Here is a 16,294-nt window from a genome sequence, read left to right as displayed (position 1 = left end):
TGCAGCAAAGCCTGGGCAGCTTGCATTCCTGCAGGCCACCTCCCCACCAAAATGCACTGCATTTTTAAGGGCTCATTATTTGTTCCTTATGTGCTGATTATACCAAAATAAGCCCCAGGGTGTATGGTTGACAAAACAAAAAGAAAAGACTAAGCAAACGAAAAAAACCACAAGTGTTATGTACTGAGTTGAATAGGATCCAAACTGCAACAGTCTGATTGGTCCTAGAACAATAGGATCCAAAAGGCAGCAGTCTGATTGGTCCTAGAACAATAGGATTCAGAATGCAGCAGTCTGATTGGTCCTAGAACAATGCAGCAGTATGATTGGTTGGCAGGAACTACCCAATCATGCTCCAGATAGAAGTGAATCCACAACCTGATTGGCTTACAGTAGAATTCCGGAATTAGCCAATCATGTGCAGCCCATTGTGTAAATAATGTATATAAAGCAGATACTTTGAGGGGACTTTCATTCCTCCTCACCACTATGAGCTGAATAAAGAGCATGAAATCACTTTGCGACTCTGAGTATATTTCAACAAGCATTTCTCATCTAACTGTGCAACAACAACACCTTTTACAGAAAGGAAATGCACAAGCCGATCACATTGAAAATAGTGTTAAAGGTTGTGGGCTGGTTAGTCACGGGTCATAACCCGTGAGTCCCTTGTGCATCTGTGAGCCTGCCATTGTGAGTCTAGATTCTACAAGAGGAATCATGGTGAATTGGTCAGACTGGTTTATTGGTAAGACAATGGCCTTAGCTGGTCAGTTAAGCACAGACGGACGTTTACATGGCCAGAGAGTGAGCTCTGTTGCCATAGAGGCAAATGGACGGGACTTTTCACAACTCATCCTAGAATGGAGAGCAATAGACCAAGAAGGAGCAATGTGTGAGGCTTGTGGCAGGTGCTGGAAGCTGGAGACACAGCGGCTTGTCTTGCTCTGAACTAAACCCTGCAAAGGACCTGCGACATAAACATTTCTTTTTTAACTGACTGAAACTCAGAATGTGGTTGAAGTATCGCACCGGTGCATAACGGCAGCTCCTGGCTGGGTGGCCTTCAACACGTCCTCTCAATGCAATTTTGCTTATATTTATGTAGCTACGAATGTTGCCATCTATCTGTCTCAAGAGATAATGGAGTGCACCTCTGGGGGTGTTTGCTGCACCAACGTGATCTCCCGGGTGCAAGACTGGGCAGGGTCTCTGGAGCTCCTGGGCTGCCCAGATGACAAGATCTCGCCCCCCTCAGCCTCGCTGCTGTGGCCCAAAGGATATATATTCATAGCTATGGGGGGGCTAAGAATTCCTAGGGGGGGCAAAGAGGCAAGAGAGTTTCAAGGGCTGCTGGAGGTGTAAATGACAATCAATCTCTGAAAAGCTGGCATCCCTGGATCAAGTTCGTTAACACTGTTGAATTAATCAAACTACCGTATTTTTCACTCTATAACACGCTCCCAACCATAAGACGCACCTAGTTTTTAGAGGAGGAAAACAAGAAAAAAATATTCTAAACGAAACAGTGGATGTATGATTTTTGTGGTTCATGCTGTGGCCACAGACATGTGGTCTGACGGCGAGTTTGGGATAGCCCAATGCAAAAATCCTGAGGATCCATGTGGATCCGTGCTTTGTAACCACGTTTTTGCACCACCAGGCAACAGTGGGTGCGTGATTTTTTTGGTGTAAGCTGTAGCCATGGACATGCTATGTGATCTGATGGTGAATTTGGGGTGACTCAGTGCAAAAATCCTGAGGATCCGTGCTTTGTAACCATGTTTTAAGTGGGGAGGGAAGGAAAAGCACTCAAGGGACAAGGAACACGCGTGGGGTGGGTGGAGAAGGATGCTGCTAATAATGCAGAAGAGGGGTATGAGAGGAGAAGGCTCTTATAAGAGGAGCGGGGAGGAGAGAGAGACAGAGAGCCTGCTTGCGAAAAACGTTGCTGCTATTTAGCGAGTGGGGAGGAGAGAGGGACAGAGAGCCTGCTTGAAAAAAACATTGCTATCTGGGTGTGAATATGACAGCTAAGAATGTGAACCTATTTAAAGACAATTATGAAAAAACTTGGACAGAAGTGAAAAAAGATCTGGAGATCTGGTCAAATTTGAAGCTTTCCTTGTTAGGTCGAATTGCAGTTATAAAAATGAATGTATTGCCAAGAATGTTGTTTCTGTTTCAAGCATTACAAATAATGGATAAAATGGACTGTTTCAAGAAGTGGCAGAAAGATATATCTAAATTTGTCTGGCAGGGCAAGAAGCCCAGAATAAAATTTAAGATATTAACGGATTCAAAGGAAAGAGGGGGGTTTGCCCTGCCAGACTTTAAATTGTACTATGAAGCGGCAGCTTTCTGCTGGCTAAAAGAATGGCTGCTTCTTGAAAACACAGACATTTTGGATTTGGAAGGATTTAACAATATTTTTGGGTGGCATGCATATTTGTGGTATGACAAGGTTAAAGCGCACAAAAGTTTCAAAAATCATATTGTCAGGAAAGCACTATTAAATGTCTGGGTTAGATATAAGGACTTGCTGGAAAATAAGACTCCAAGATGGCTATCACCAATGGAAGCTAAGGCAGTTAAAAAGCTAAATATGGAGTCGAAATGGCCAAGATATTGGGAAATTTTGGAAAAGGAAGGGGACAAATTGAGATTGCAGAGTTTTGAAAAATTAAAAGGGAAGGTGAGAGATTGGTTACATTATCATCAAATAAATGAAGTGTTTAAATTAGACAGTAAAATAGGCTTCCAGGTGGAAAAATCAAAACTAGAGACTGAACTGTTAGAATCCAGTACTAAGAATTTGTCAAAAATGTATGATCTGCTGCTGAAATGGAATACACAAGATGAAATGGTAAAATCAAGTATGATTAAATGGGCTCAGGACATTGGTCATAACATCATGTTTGCTGATTGGGAAAAGTTGTGGACCACCGGGTTGAAGTTTACGGCGTGTAATGCCTTAAGAGAAAATATAATGAAAATGATTTATAGGTGGTACATAACCCCAGTCAAGCTTGCAAAGATCTATCACTTGCCTGATAATAAATGTTGGAAATGTAAAGAAAAGGAAGGTACATTCTTTCACCTCTGGTGGACGTGCCCGAAGATTAAGGCATTCTGGGAAATGATTTATAATGAACTGAAAAAGGTATTTAAATATACTTTCCCCAAGAAACCAGAGGCCTTTCTCTTGGGTATTGTCGGCCAGGGGGTGTTAAGGATAGATACAACTTTTTTTATGTATGCTACAACAGCAGCTAGAATACTCATTGCAAAGTACTGGAAGACACAGGATCTACCCACACTGGAAGAGTGGCAGATGAAGGTGATGGACTACATGGGCTTGGCAGAAATGACGAGCAGAATCCGAAACCAGGGAAGAGAAGCGGCGGAAGAAGAATGGAAAAAGTTCAAGGACTATTTAAAGAAATATTACAAAATTAATGACAGTTAAAATGATGTTGGATTAAAATAAATGGTTACTATTAGTAATGGTTAAGACAAAGAGAATAAGGATGATTAACATAAATTTATAGTAAAATAAGGGAAGATTCGCTGAATAATTATAAGAATTTGGAATACAGAAACGGGAGGCAAGAGGAAGTCGAGGAAGAAAGGTTAAAGAAATTAGGATATGAAATGGTACCTGTTTTTTGTTCTGTTATTGTTTGTTGTTTGTTTATGTATGTTTTGTTTGTATTAATATAAAAATTGTTTAATAAAAATATTATAAAAAAAGAAAAGAAAAAAACATTGCTGCTATTTAGCGAGTGGGGAGGAGAGAGAGACAGAGAGCCTGCTTGAAAAAAACATTGCTGCTATTTAGCGAGTGGGGAGGAGAGAGGGACAGAGAGCCTGCTTGAAAAAAACATTGCTGCTATTTAGCGAGTGGGGAGGAGAGAGGGACAGAGAGCCTGCTTGAAAAAAACATTGCTGCTATTTAGCGAGTGGGGAGGAGAGAGGGACAGAGAGCCTGCTTGAAAAAAACATTGCTGCTATTTAGCGAGTGGGGAGGAGAGAGGGACAGAGAGCCTGCTTGAAAAAAACATTGCTGCTATTTAGCGAGTGGGGAGGAGAGAGGGACAGAGAGCCTGCTTGCTTTAAAGGAGCCAACCGGACAGGAGCCGGTTACACTTGTGTAAGCGGCTCCTCTCCTCTCCGGCTTTGCTCCTTTAAAGCAAGCAGGCTCTCTGTCTCTCTCTCCTCCTCACTCAGTGGCTCTTCTCCCGCTTTGCTGTTTCAAAGCGAGCCACGGAGGAGGGAAGGAAGGGGAACCATGACGAATCTCTCAATGTTAGGAAAAATATCAGTGATTAAAATGAATGTGTTGCCAAAAATGCTATTTCTTTTTCAATCAATACCAGTCATCCTGAAAGATGAATGCTTTAAAAAAATGGCAGAAAGAGATTTTAAGATTTATCGGGGGGGGGGGGGCAAAAGGCCAAGGATAAAACATAAAATACTTCCAGATGTAAAAGATAGAGGCGGGTTTGCCCTCCCAGACCTTAAATTGTATTACGAATCTGCTTGTTTGGTATGGATCAGGGACTGGATGAGATTGGGCAAGCAAGAGGCACTAGAACTAGAAGGTCATGACAACAGATTTGGTTGGCATGCATATTTATGGTACGGGAAAGGGAAGATTCATAGAAGCTTTTACAACCATATAATCAGGAAATCATTAATGAGAGTATGGGAGAGATATAAAGACTTATTGGAACAAAAGACTCCGTGGTGGCTTTCACCACATGAAGCATTACTGCTCAAACCACTTGGAAAGAAAGGAAAATGGCTCACATATGCTGATTTATTAAAGGAACATGATGGAAAATGGAAATTAAGAGATTATGATGAGATCAAAGACCACTTTCAGAGTTGGTTGCATTATCGACAACTACATGAAACATATAAAGAAGACTGTAAGAAAGGATTCAGTTATACTAGATCTAGGTTTCAAACGGAAGTGATTGAAGAGAAAGTGAAACTACTGAAGGCCGCATATAGCATACTATTAGAATGGGAGACGAAAGATGAAGAGGTAAAATCAGTTATGATTAAATGGGCACAAGATGTAGGTCACAACATCATGATGGAGGATTGGGTTAAATTATGGAAAACTGACTTAAAATTTACAGACTGTTCCCTATTGAAGGAGAATTACATGAAGATGATGTACAGATGGTACACAACACCAGTGCAGTTAGGGAAAATGTACAAAACTAGTTCAAACATATGTTGGAAGTGTAAGGAAAAGGAGGGAACATTTTATCATATGTGGTGGGATTGTAAGGTAATTAAAAAAATTTGGGAAATGATATACAATGAACTGAAGAAAATGTTCCATCTAACATTTGTAAAAAACCCGAGGCATTTTTGTTGGGGATCGTAGGGAAAGACCTGCCAAAAAAGTTGAAAAACATCTTCATGTATGCGACAACGGCCGCGAGAGTTCTGATAGCACAAGGATGGAAGACTGAAGAAATCCCAACTAAAGAATTATGGCAAGAAAAATTGATGGATTATGCAGAACTGGCAAAATTGACTCATAAGCTACGGGACAAGGAGAACTGTGACTTTAAGGATGAATGGGAACCTTTCACAAAGTATTTGAAGACGCAACAAAGCGAACTGGACTCCTTGGCAGGTTTTGAATAAACATCCACAATTTATTTATTTTTTACTGATAATAATTAGCTAAACAGTTGGAGGATCTATAAAACTCTGTAACATGCAGAAAATAGCATTATTGGAGAAACCAAAGACTGGAACTGAGGGAAGTCGGGGGGTGCGGTGGGGGGGATGGGTTTTGTGGGGGGAGGGGAGAGGAAAAATGGGGAGGGAATAAGGATATGTTTTTGGAAAATATGTTTTGTTATAACTTTGAATAAATTAAAAAAAAAAAAAAGAAGGAAGGGGAACCATGGATCCTCTGCTCACGACTGCAGCAGATCCCCCCGCCATCCGTAGGCATTCACTCCATAACACGCACAGACATTTCCCCTTACTTTCTAGTGAAGCCTTATTTACCTAGGGATCCATCAGCCACGCCATCCCCGGACCTTGGAGGGAACAAAAGTACCAGGAAAGCAAAATCTTCTTTGGAGAAAAAGAGTTTATTGAAATCTGTGTACAAAGACATTTTGTACACAGAGACAACCAGTTGGATAGCTCCTGAAAATACACTGGCTGTAAATACATGGCATTTGGCAGGCATTCTTATACTGTAGGTACACATTTCTCCACCAATCACCAATTGCCAACCTATAGGTACACCTCCCTTCCACCAATCACCAATTGCCAACCTATAGGTACACCTCCCTTCCACCAATCACCAATTGCCAACCTATAGGTACACCTTCCTTCCACCAATCACCAATTGCCAACCTATAGGTACACCTTAGGAGGATAATCACGTTAAGCACGTTCCTTACCCATTTCCCTGTCTTTTGAGCCTACGTGGCTCCTCTTATTCTTTACTTGACCAGTGTCACAAGCCAAACCTGCTTAAGCAATCTTTATTGGAATCTAAAGCCAAAGCTTGCTCAGGCAATCTATATTGCAAACTTGACCAGTGTCACAAGCCAAACCTGCTTAAGCAATCTTTATTGGAATCTATATTGTGACAGAGCTAAACCGTCCCTTCCTTCATTCCCTCCTCTTCTTTTGGACAGCCTTCTGGCTCGTCCAAGGCAATAGGCTGGTATTCACGCATCAAAGCTATCACTCGGGGACCCATCATGCGCGACATTGTTTTGTGCACCATATTTTGCAAGCATTGCACCAAGCAGGGAATACAGAAGCAAAGAAGCAATAAAAATAAAATTGGTCCTAAGAGCATAAAAAACATTCCTCTGAGCCACCCATTTGGCAAAAGCTTATCTAGCCAAGACATATTCCATCCTTCCCACATTTGTACAGGGACGTGTGCCACCTTCTCAATACTTGCGGCTAGATTACGGATGGCTTCACCATGATCTGAAATATTGAAGCAGCATGCTCCCCAGTCAGGTTGAGGGCAGCACAAAATCCTCCTTGTTTGGCCAGAATAAAGTCCATTCCCAAACGCAGCTGGAGGACAGCAGTGCGGGTCTCATCCAGCTGGGTAGCAACAAGGCGAAGGGCGGTGGCCGTTGCATTGGCCACAATCTCTACTACTGCCTGGAGTCGGATTATGCGATTTAGATTGTACATGGGCTCTCTGGCACCTGCTACTAACTCATCAGGGTTCCAGGAGGCCGGATCATAGTGGGCAATTATTCGCTCAGGTGGCCATTCATCCTTTCCCCACGTCTGCTTGCTCCCTGAGGCTATATTCATGATATCAACAGATCTGTGATTGCGATGGGGAAATAAGGTGGTAGGGAGCAGCCACATGGGGGGTAAAAGGAAGGCTGGATAACAATTGCCCCACCAACCGTTGGGGAGGTGGTGGAAAGCCTTTGTCCCACAAATCCAATATACAGGATCCTTGTTCTGGGTGGCCATATGGTCACCCATAGAACTAAAAGCTAAAAGATTTAAATTGGTGCAGGCTCCGCCACACTCAGTGGTATCAGTGGGGTTACACGTACACTTGCATGAGGAGCGCCCAGTAAAAGTTATATTGTGTCCAAGGGTGGCATTTTTGGTCTGGTTGACACAGAACCATCCGGGAATCCGATAAACCCGGAGGGGATAGGGATGATTCCAGTATGGGCCCCACTGGAATTTACTTCCAGTATACTGGATTCGGGTCCGATTAAGAGGCAACGGAAGCAGGGGCATGCCCCCAGCCGCATCCAGAGGTCCCAAGGCACAAACAAGGCAACGGGTCCTATTCTCCTCCTTAGCTACCATTTCTGCCGTTTGCAGCCAGCGGTTGTAAGGGTTGTGGATGCCCCGCGTGACCATGATACGGGTAATGTTTACCTGGGAGATCCAGGACCCTACTTCCCCCTGGGCCAGAGCGCAGGCGGGTTCCCCAACTAGGAAGAGAAGGAGAACTGTCAGTGGGATGGAGGAGGGACGCTTCTTCCTGCAAATTCTATGGCGCTCGTGCCAGCAAAAAAGAGAGAGAGACATCCACGTGACAAGGGCAGTTGAGATAACTCCCACCCACTAACGCCAAGAATGCCAGGGCTCTTCCCACCACAGATCAGTCATGGTATGGGTCTGGAAGGGGGGTTGGGGTTACCCGGACGCTCGAGTTGGTTAGGGAAACAAGGTCGGGGATACCTCCAAGTGTCAAACCCTATGGTGTGGAGATAAAACCCCTCAATCCCCGGGGGATGATGGTACCCCTGATGGGTGGAGGATAACCTTGCCCCCCAAGGAGAGGGTACCCACGGTGGATGGGCCACTACACACCCACACGAATAGGTAGCCGCCTGTAAACTGCAAATGCTTGGTGTCAAAATCCCCACTGCTTCCTCCTCACACCATATAATGCATACTAAAGTTCGTTCAGGGTTCTGGACGTTATCAGGGGACAAAGGCTGCAAGGCTGGAACGTTGGAGGCGCTCCCGGTGGGCGCCCCTCCCATCCAATTATTCAGCTGTGCGTAGAGATATCAGCTTCCGGTGTGATATCAGCAGAGCGGTCGTCTGCCAGGCGTCTGGCGATAGTCAGCCGGAGGGAGTTCTCTGGATCTGGTGTAACTGTCCAGTCTGAAATAGCTTTCTTCACTCGAGTATGGTGGACCCACGGGGTGATGCCAGCAACCTTCACAGCAGTAGGTGTAGAAAGTAGCACAGTGTATGGTCCCTTCCAGCAAGGCTGTAGGGGGGGCTCGCTGCCAGTCTTTCACCCACACTTTATCACCTGGCTCGAACTGATGGAACCGTTCAGTTAACACACATGAGGTGCGAGCCTGGGTCCACCTGTTGAAACAGGAGAGAACTTGGGAGAGTGACTGTACATAGTTATTCAATTGCATATCTTAGTTAGCATATGGAGTTAACATTCCAGTCTTGTGGCCATAGCAATGGATAACTGCCACTGCCTCGGGCTCCCATACAGCATCCAGAAGGTTCAATAGAGCTTGTGGGTGGGCCACCTGGTTTCCTCTGGAGGTAAGCAAACCTCTTTCTTTCCATAAGGCTCCATGGGCATGTAAAGTCAGGAATGCATACTTAGAATCTGTATAAATGTTTATCTTCTGTCCCTTTGCCAGGCTCAGGGCTCTGGTAAGCGCAGTTAGCTCTGCCAGCTGGGCCGATGTTCCAGGCGGGGAGTGACTTTGCTTCGATCACCTGGTCTTCCAGGGCTACCACTGCATAGCCTGCTTTCCGCTGTCCAGTCTCAACAAAGCTGCTTGACTAATCTTTCTACAAACTCTTCATCCTCATCATCCTCTTCTCCTTCTGACTCATCAGTCTTGGGTTTGGGCTGGGGACCAGCTCCTCCCAGTGCCTGGGGACCTGGGCCTGGTGGAATTGCCTGAGGGGCAGTTGGTGGAGCATAGGGTGGAGGTGGTTTAATAATTCCTCCCTCCTCATTTTCTGGGTCTAGTATCACTGGGGGCCTTTCTGACTTCCCTGCCGGTCGAACTGCACAAACTGTACTTTGTGGGGCGTTGCCTCGGCAGGCTTTCAACCATGATGGGTTCTTTTCTACATTGGTTTTCCAAGTAGAAATGTAGGGGATCTGGTCTGGGTGGACGTTCAAGATATTTTGATACAGTGGGTTGATTAGTTGCAAATTAAGACTGCCCTCCGATGGCCAATTAGTTTGTTGGGGCCAATCAACTTCACACAATGTCCTCATCCTCTGTCTTCTCAATTTCCCCAATCATCATGCTTTGTGGCTGCTTTCCAGTTGTTTAAAAAAACATTCCAGAGGACTATATTGGCTTGCCCCAGACCCCATTTTTTTTTTTTTTTTCCAAATACTCTGCTCCTAACAGGTTGTAAATTCTTTCACACTCCACACACTACAGCCCTACAATCGCTCGGCCAAGGGGGACACTAAGCCCTGGCCCACACTTGACAATTCAGTCACTAGAGTATCTGACATGCAACATACAACATACAAAACACACCAATATAATTTCAACATGTAACACACTAAATACACCAAAATAATTTCAGCATGCAATACACAAAACACACCAAAATAATTTTCCCTCCTTCTTCTGTTCCAAATTTTTGCTGGTGGCACTCTCCTGCACAACCAGTCCCCCCCCCCCTTTTTTTTTTCCTGGTGGCTGGCACTCTACTGCACAACCAATCCCCTTTATTCCTGGTGGCCCACCTGCCACGCCCTTTTTTCCCTTCCTGGCTGCACTCTACTGCATAACCAGGTGAGGCTGATCAGGCCTCGCCCTTTCCGTCGGGCTGCCCTTTCCGTCGGGCTTACCTTTTCCGCTGCGGATTCCCTTCCCCTCGGCGCCGTCCTCTTTGTTTTTCTCCCTCAACAAGATGTCTCCACTGCAGGACAGTGTGGCTGGCTCCCCCCACGAAACAGGCGGGGTGCGCACGGGAGCCTGCAAACGCTGCTGAGCTGTTCACCTTGGTTGAGCCTGGCCCTCCGGTCCATATTTGGGGAGGGGGCTTATCCCGGACGAGCCCCCAAAGAAATGAAGCCTTATTTACCTAGGGATCCATCAGCCACGCCATCCCCGGACCTTGGAGGGAACAAAAGTACCAGGAAAGCAAAATCTTCTTTGGAGAAAAAGAGTTTATTGAAATCTGTGTACAAAGACATTTTGTACACAGAGACAACCAGTTGGATAGCTCCTGAAAATACACTGGCTGTAAATACATGGCATTTGGCAGGCATTCTTATACTGTAGGTACACATTTCTCCACCAATCACCAATTGCCAACCTATAGGTACACCTCCCTTCCACCAATCACCAATTGCCAACCTATAGGTACACCTCCCTTCCACCAATCACCAATTGCCAACCTATAGGTACACCTTCCTTCCACCAATCACCAATTGCCAACCTATAGGTACACCTTAGGAGGATAATCACGTTAAGCACGTTCCTTACCCATTTCCCTGTCTTTTGAGCCTACGTGGCTCCTCTTATTCTTTACTTGACCAGTGTCACAAGCCAAACCTGCTTAAGCAATCTTTATTGGAATCTAAAGCCAAAGCTTGCTCAGGCAATCTATATTGCAAACTTGACCAGTGTCACAAGCCAAACCTGCTTAAGCAATCTTTATTGGAATCTATATTGTGACAGAGCTAAACCGTCCCTTCCTTCATTAGGAGGAAAAAAGTGAGTGTTATGGTGCAAAAAATACGGTAAGTAGTTTAAACAGACCCTCCAAGCAGGGCTGTCTTAAGCATATGCGGCGCTGGGGTGCAAAGCTCCGCCCAGCACCCTCCCCAGGTTGCCCACAGTTGTCAACCTTCTTTTAGGGGGGAACCCTAAAGTTGTTGACCTTTCTTTAGGGCGGGCTGGCGAGGTGTGCACGGCAGAGCTGGCCTGACCGGCCGCCTCAACAACAACAAAGGAGTCTGAGGCGGCAATGGCGGTAGAAGCTAGGCCAGAGCTGGGCGCCTGGGGTGGGGGTGGGAAAGCAGAGCCCAGCGCAACAACAGTCGAGCTCAAGGCTCCTGTGCGCAGCATGCGCTGGGCAGGCCTTTCAATGGCCCGCCAATCCCAGGCGCGCAGGAGGGCAGAGCCGGCCAGCTGCCTCAGCGCCTCACTCGCCTGCAGCAGAAGAGCTGCGGTGCTCCGATGGGTTCTGCTCTGCTTGGCAGCAGCTGTCAGCTCTTCCCCATCCCTGGACCTCAAATCTTGGCCCCGGACTCCTATCCTGGTGCCCCTGAGAGCCCGGCGCCCGGGTGCCCCACACCCCTAGCACCTATGGGTAAGACGGCCCTGCCTTCAAGTGTCCCTTTTTTCCAGGGCCAGCCCCAGATTTACATAAGTCTTCCCATTTTCTGATTTGATCATGGAATGTCCCTCTTTTCCTTAAAAAGGTAAAGGGACCCCTGACCATTAGGTCCAGTCATGGACGACTCTGGAGTTGTGGCGCTCATCTCGCTTTACTGGCCGAGGGAGCCGGCGTACAGCTTCCGGGTCATGTGGCCAGCATGACTAAGCCGCTTCTGGAGAACTAGAGCAGCGCACGGAAACGCCGTTTACCTTCCCGCCGGAGCGGTACCTATTTATCTATTTGCACTGGCGTGCTTTTGAACTGCTAGGTTGGCAGGAGCAGGGACCAAGCAACGGGAGCTCACCCCGTCGCGGGGATTCGAACCACTGACCTTCTGATCGGCAAGCCCTAGGCTCTGTGGTTTAACCCACAGCGCCACCCGCGTCCCTCTTTTCCTTAGGACATCCCTATTTTAATCAGAGAAATGTTGGCAGGTATGGAGTTATGTGACCCATGAACCAAGGAGATAAATAAATATAAATGCAAACTTTAGACGACATCTACAGGGAAGTTTTTAATGTTTAATGTTATGTTTTCATATATGTTGGAAGGTGCCAAGAGTGGCTGGGGCAACCCAATCAGATGGGTGGGCTATTATTATTATTATTATTATTATTATTATTATTATTACTAAATAGGATGCCCCTATTTTCATCAGAGAAATGTTGGAGGGTATGGTGTAAATTGAATTTTGAATAAACGGATAAGGGGCACTGTGTGAGAGATGAGTTTATGGAACCAAGGGGGCGGTATCTAGAAAAAGTTTGGGATTCTATTATTTCAAGTTCCCACACTTCATAACAGGACGGTATGGGGGGCATCGTCTGAGAGCACCATTAGTCATTTTTCCCTCTTGACAAGGCACTGGCATGAAAAAGAAGGCACTTCTCCAATTTTGTTATTTTCTCAGTCGCTCCACTCCTCTGTGTGGTCACTGCCCTGATTACGATGAGCTGAAGAAGGTTCCCAACACAAACTGTGCCACTTCACTGATGTGAAATCACTGCCCACTGGCCACAAGTATTTTTCTTTACAATCGTAGAACGGTAGAGTTGGAAGGGACCCCCAGAGATCATCCAGTCCAACTCCCAACAGATTATTAAAAGCACAATAAAATATCAAACATTAAAAGCTTCCCTAAGCAGGGCTGCCTTTAGCTCTTGAGTTTGTCTTAAAAATTGAGAGCCAGTCCAGTTGGACCAGAGTCATGCCCTGGATTCCTAGAAGGGAAGTTGCTCAAGAGGTTGTCTGCAAATCACACACAATTGTTTGTGGCTGCTTGGGGATGAGGGAAAGGAGCTCACATGATTATTACTTCAGATAATGGAGCTGAGACTCCTGGAATTCCAAAAGATTAAGAAACTGTCTTGTACATCAATTTATAATATATATTCCTCTTTTCCTCTGAGTAGCACACGCAATTTTCCACCCTGACCCATTTTACCTTCACAACAATCTGGTGAGGTAGGCCAGGTGATGAGATTGCAACTGGTTCAAGGTTTCTCAGTGAAAGCTCAGTCCATGTGGTGCTTCCTCGAGATCTCTAACATGTTGCTACATTGGCAAATCGGACTGAAATAGGTCCAGAATAATTCTTTTCCTACAGCTGCATCTGAAGCTGACCAGCCACCATGGATTCAATGAATTTGCCCGCTCCCCTGAAATGTTTTTTTAAATCTATAGTTCTTTGTAAGTGTCTATAATTCATATACAGTGAATGTGTCTGATAACCAACAGCTAGTCCACTTCTTTGTTGTTCTGGGGGAGGTATCCTGGCAATACTATCAGTTAAGGTAAAGGTAAAGGTACCCCTGACCATTAGGTCCAGTCGTGGCCGACTCTGGGGTTATGGCACTCATCTCGCTTTATTGGCCGAGGGAGCCGGCGTACAGCTTCCGGGTCATGTGGCCAGCATGACTAAGCCGCTTCTGGCGAACCAGAGCAGCGCACAGAAACGCCGTTTACCTTCCCGCCAGAGCGGTACCTATTTATCTACTTGCACTTTGACGTGCTTTCGAACTGCTAGGTTGGCAGGAGCAGGGACCGAGCAACGGGAGCTCACCCCGTCGCGGGGATTCAAACCGCCGTCCTTCTGATCGGCAAATCCTAGGCTCTGTGGTTTAACCCACAGTGCCACCCGCATCCCCATAATTCTTTGTAAGTGTCTATAATTCATGTACAGTGAATGCGTCTGATAACCAACAGCTAGTCCACTTCTTTGTTGTTCTGGGGGAGGTATCCTGGCAATACGATCAGTTACTTTGACTTTATTGAATTGTACTGATTGCGCTGATGAAGGTGTTGTTGTTGTCTGCTTTATATGATATTGTGTTTGATATTACAGTGATCGCAGTGTTCTTCCAACTCTACAATTCTAGGGTTCTTGTGAGCCACTTGGGAAAGAGGAATGCAAATATTAAATCAACTCTACTCAATCTCGTCTCAATTATGCTGTGGGGCAAACTCAGGGCCATATTTTTATTAGCAGTTTTGGAATGTTGTCCAGTTCTCTTCAACCTGCAAACATTGCATAGCTCTTGTTGTTGTTGTTTAGTCGTTTAGTCGTGTCCGACTCTTCATGACCCCCTGGACCAGAGCACGCCAGGAACTCCTGTCTTCCACTGCCTCCCGCAGTTTGGTCAAACTCATGCTGGCAGCTTCAAGGACACTGTCCAACCATATCGCGCTCTGTCGTCCCCTTAGAATCATAGAATCATAGAGTTGGAAGAGACCACAAGGGCCATCGAGTCCAACTCCCTGCCAAGCAGGAAACACCATCAGAGCACTCCTGACATATGGTTGCCAAGCCTCTGCTTAAAGACCTCCAAAGAAGGAGACTCCACCACTCTCCTTGGCAGCAAATTCCACTGTCGAACAGCTCTTACTGTCAGGAAGTTCTTCCTAATGTTTAGGTGGAATCTTCTTTCTTGTAGTTTGGAACCATTGCTCCGTGTCCACTTCTCTGGAGCAGCAGAAAACAACCTTTCTCCCTCCTCTATGTGACATCCTTTTATATATTTGAACATGGCTATCATATCACCCCTTAACCTCCTCTTCTCCAGGCTAAACATGCCCAGCTCCCTTAGCCGTTCCTCATAAGGCATTGTTTCCAGACCTTTGACCATTTTGGTTGCCCTCCTCTGGACACGTTCCAGTTTGTCAGTGTCCTTCTTGAACTGTGGTGCCCAGAACTGGACACAGTACTCCAGGTGAGGTCTGACCAGAGCAGAATACAGTGGCACTATTACTTCCCTTGATCTAGATGCTATACTCCTATTGATGCAGCCCAGAATTGCATTGGCTTTTTTAGCTGCCGCGTCACACTGTTGGCTCATGTCAAGTTTGTGGTCAACCAAGACTCCTAGATCCTTTTCACATGTACTGCTCTCTAGCCAGGTGTCACCCATCTTGTATTTGTGCCTCTCATTTTTTTTTTTGCCCAAGTGCAATACTTTACATTTCTCCCTGTTAAAATTCATCTTGTTTGTTTTGGCCCAGTTCTCTAATCTGTCAAGGTCGTTTTGAAGTGTGATCCTGTCCTCTGGGGTGTTAGCCACCCCTCCCAGTTTGGTGTCATCTGCAAATTTGATCAGGATGCCCTTGAGTCCATCATCGAAGTCGTTGATAAAGATGTTGAATAAGACCGGGCCCAAGACAGAACCCTGTGGCACCTTGTCCTTGTCCTCTCCATCTTCTCCTTGTGCTCTCCATCTTTCCCAACATCAGGGTCTTTTCCAGGGAGTCTTCTCTTCTCAGGAGGTGGCCAAAGTATTGGAGCCTCAGCTTCAGGATCTGTCCTTCCAGTGAGCACTCAGGGCTGATTTCCTTCAGAATGGAGAGGTTTGATCTTCTTGCAGTCCATGGGACTCTCAAGAGTCTCCTCCAGCACCATAATTCAAAAGCATCCATTCTTTGGCAATCAGCCTTCTTGATGGTCCAGCTCTCACTTCCATACATCACTACTGGGAAAACCATAGCTTTAACTATACGGGCCCTTATCGGCAAGGCATAGCTCTTAAGTGGTAGTAACCTTTGTGAAAAATGGACCACTTTTAAACGCCAGCTCCAATTCCCAAAAGATTCCATCACCGGTGTCTTCAAAAATGTTTACACAACACTTGGGAAGACAGGCGAACTAATGCCAGTGTACTGGAAGAAGCAAAGATCACCAGTGTTGAAGCAATGATTCTTCAACATCAACTTCGTTGGACTGGTCATGTTGTGTGGATGCCTGATTATCACCTTTCCAAAGCAATTACTCTATTCCAAACTTAAAAATGGAAAGCGTAATGCTGGTGGTCAACAAAAGAGGTTCAAAGACTCTTTCAGGGCAAATATTAAAAATTGTCATATAAACACTGATGATTGGGAAACACTGGCCTGCGAGTGCTCCAATTGGAGAACA

The sequence above is a fragment of the Podarcis raffonei genome, chromosome 6, assembly GCF_027172205.1.
Source record: "Podarcis raffonei isolate rPodRaf1 chromosome 6, rPodRaf1.pri, whole genome shotgun sequence".
In the NCBI taxonomy this organism is placed as follows: Eukaryota; Metazoa; Chordata; class Lepidosauria; order Squamata; family Lacertidae; genus Podarcis; species Podarcis raffonei.
The sequence above is the reverse complement of the archived record's forward strand: the minus strand, read 5'-3'. Positions refer to the sequence as shown.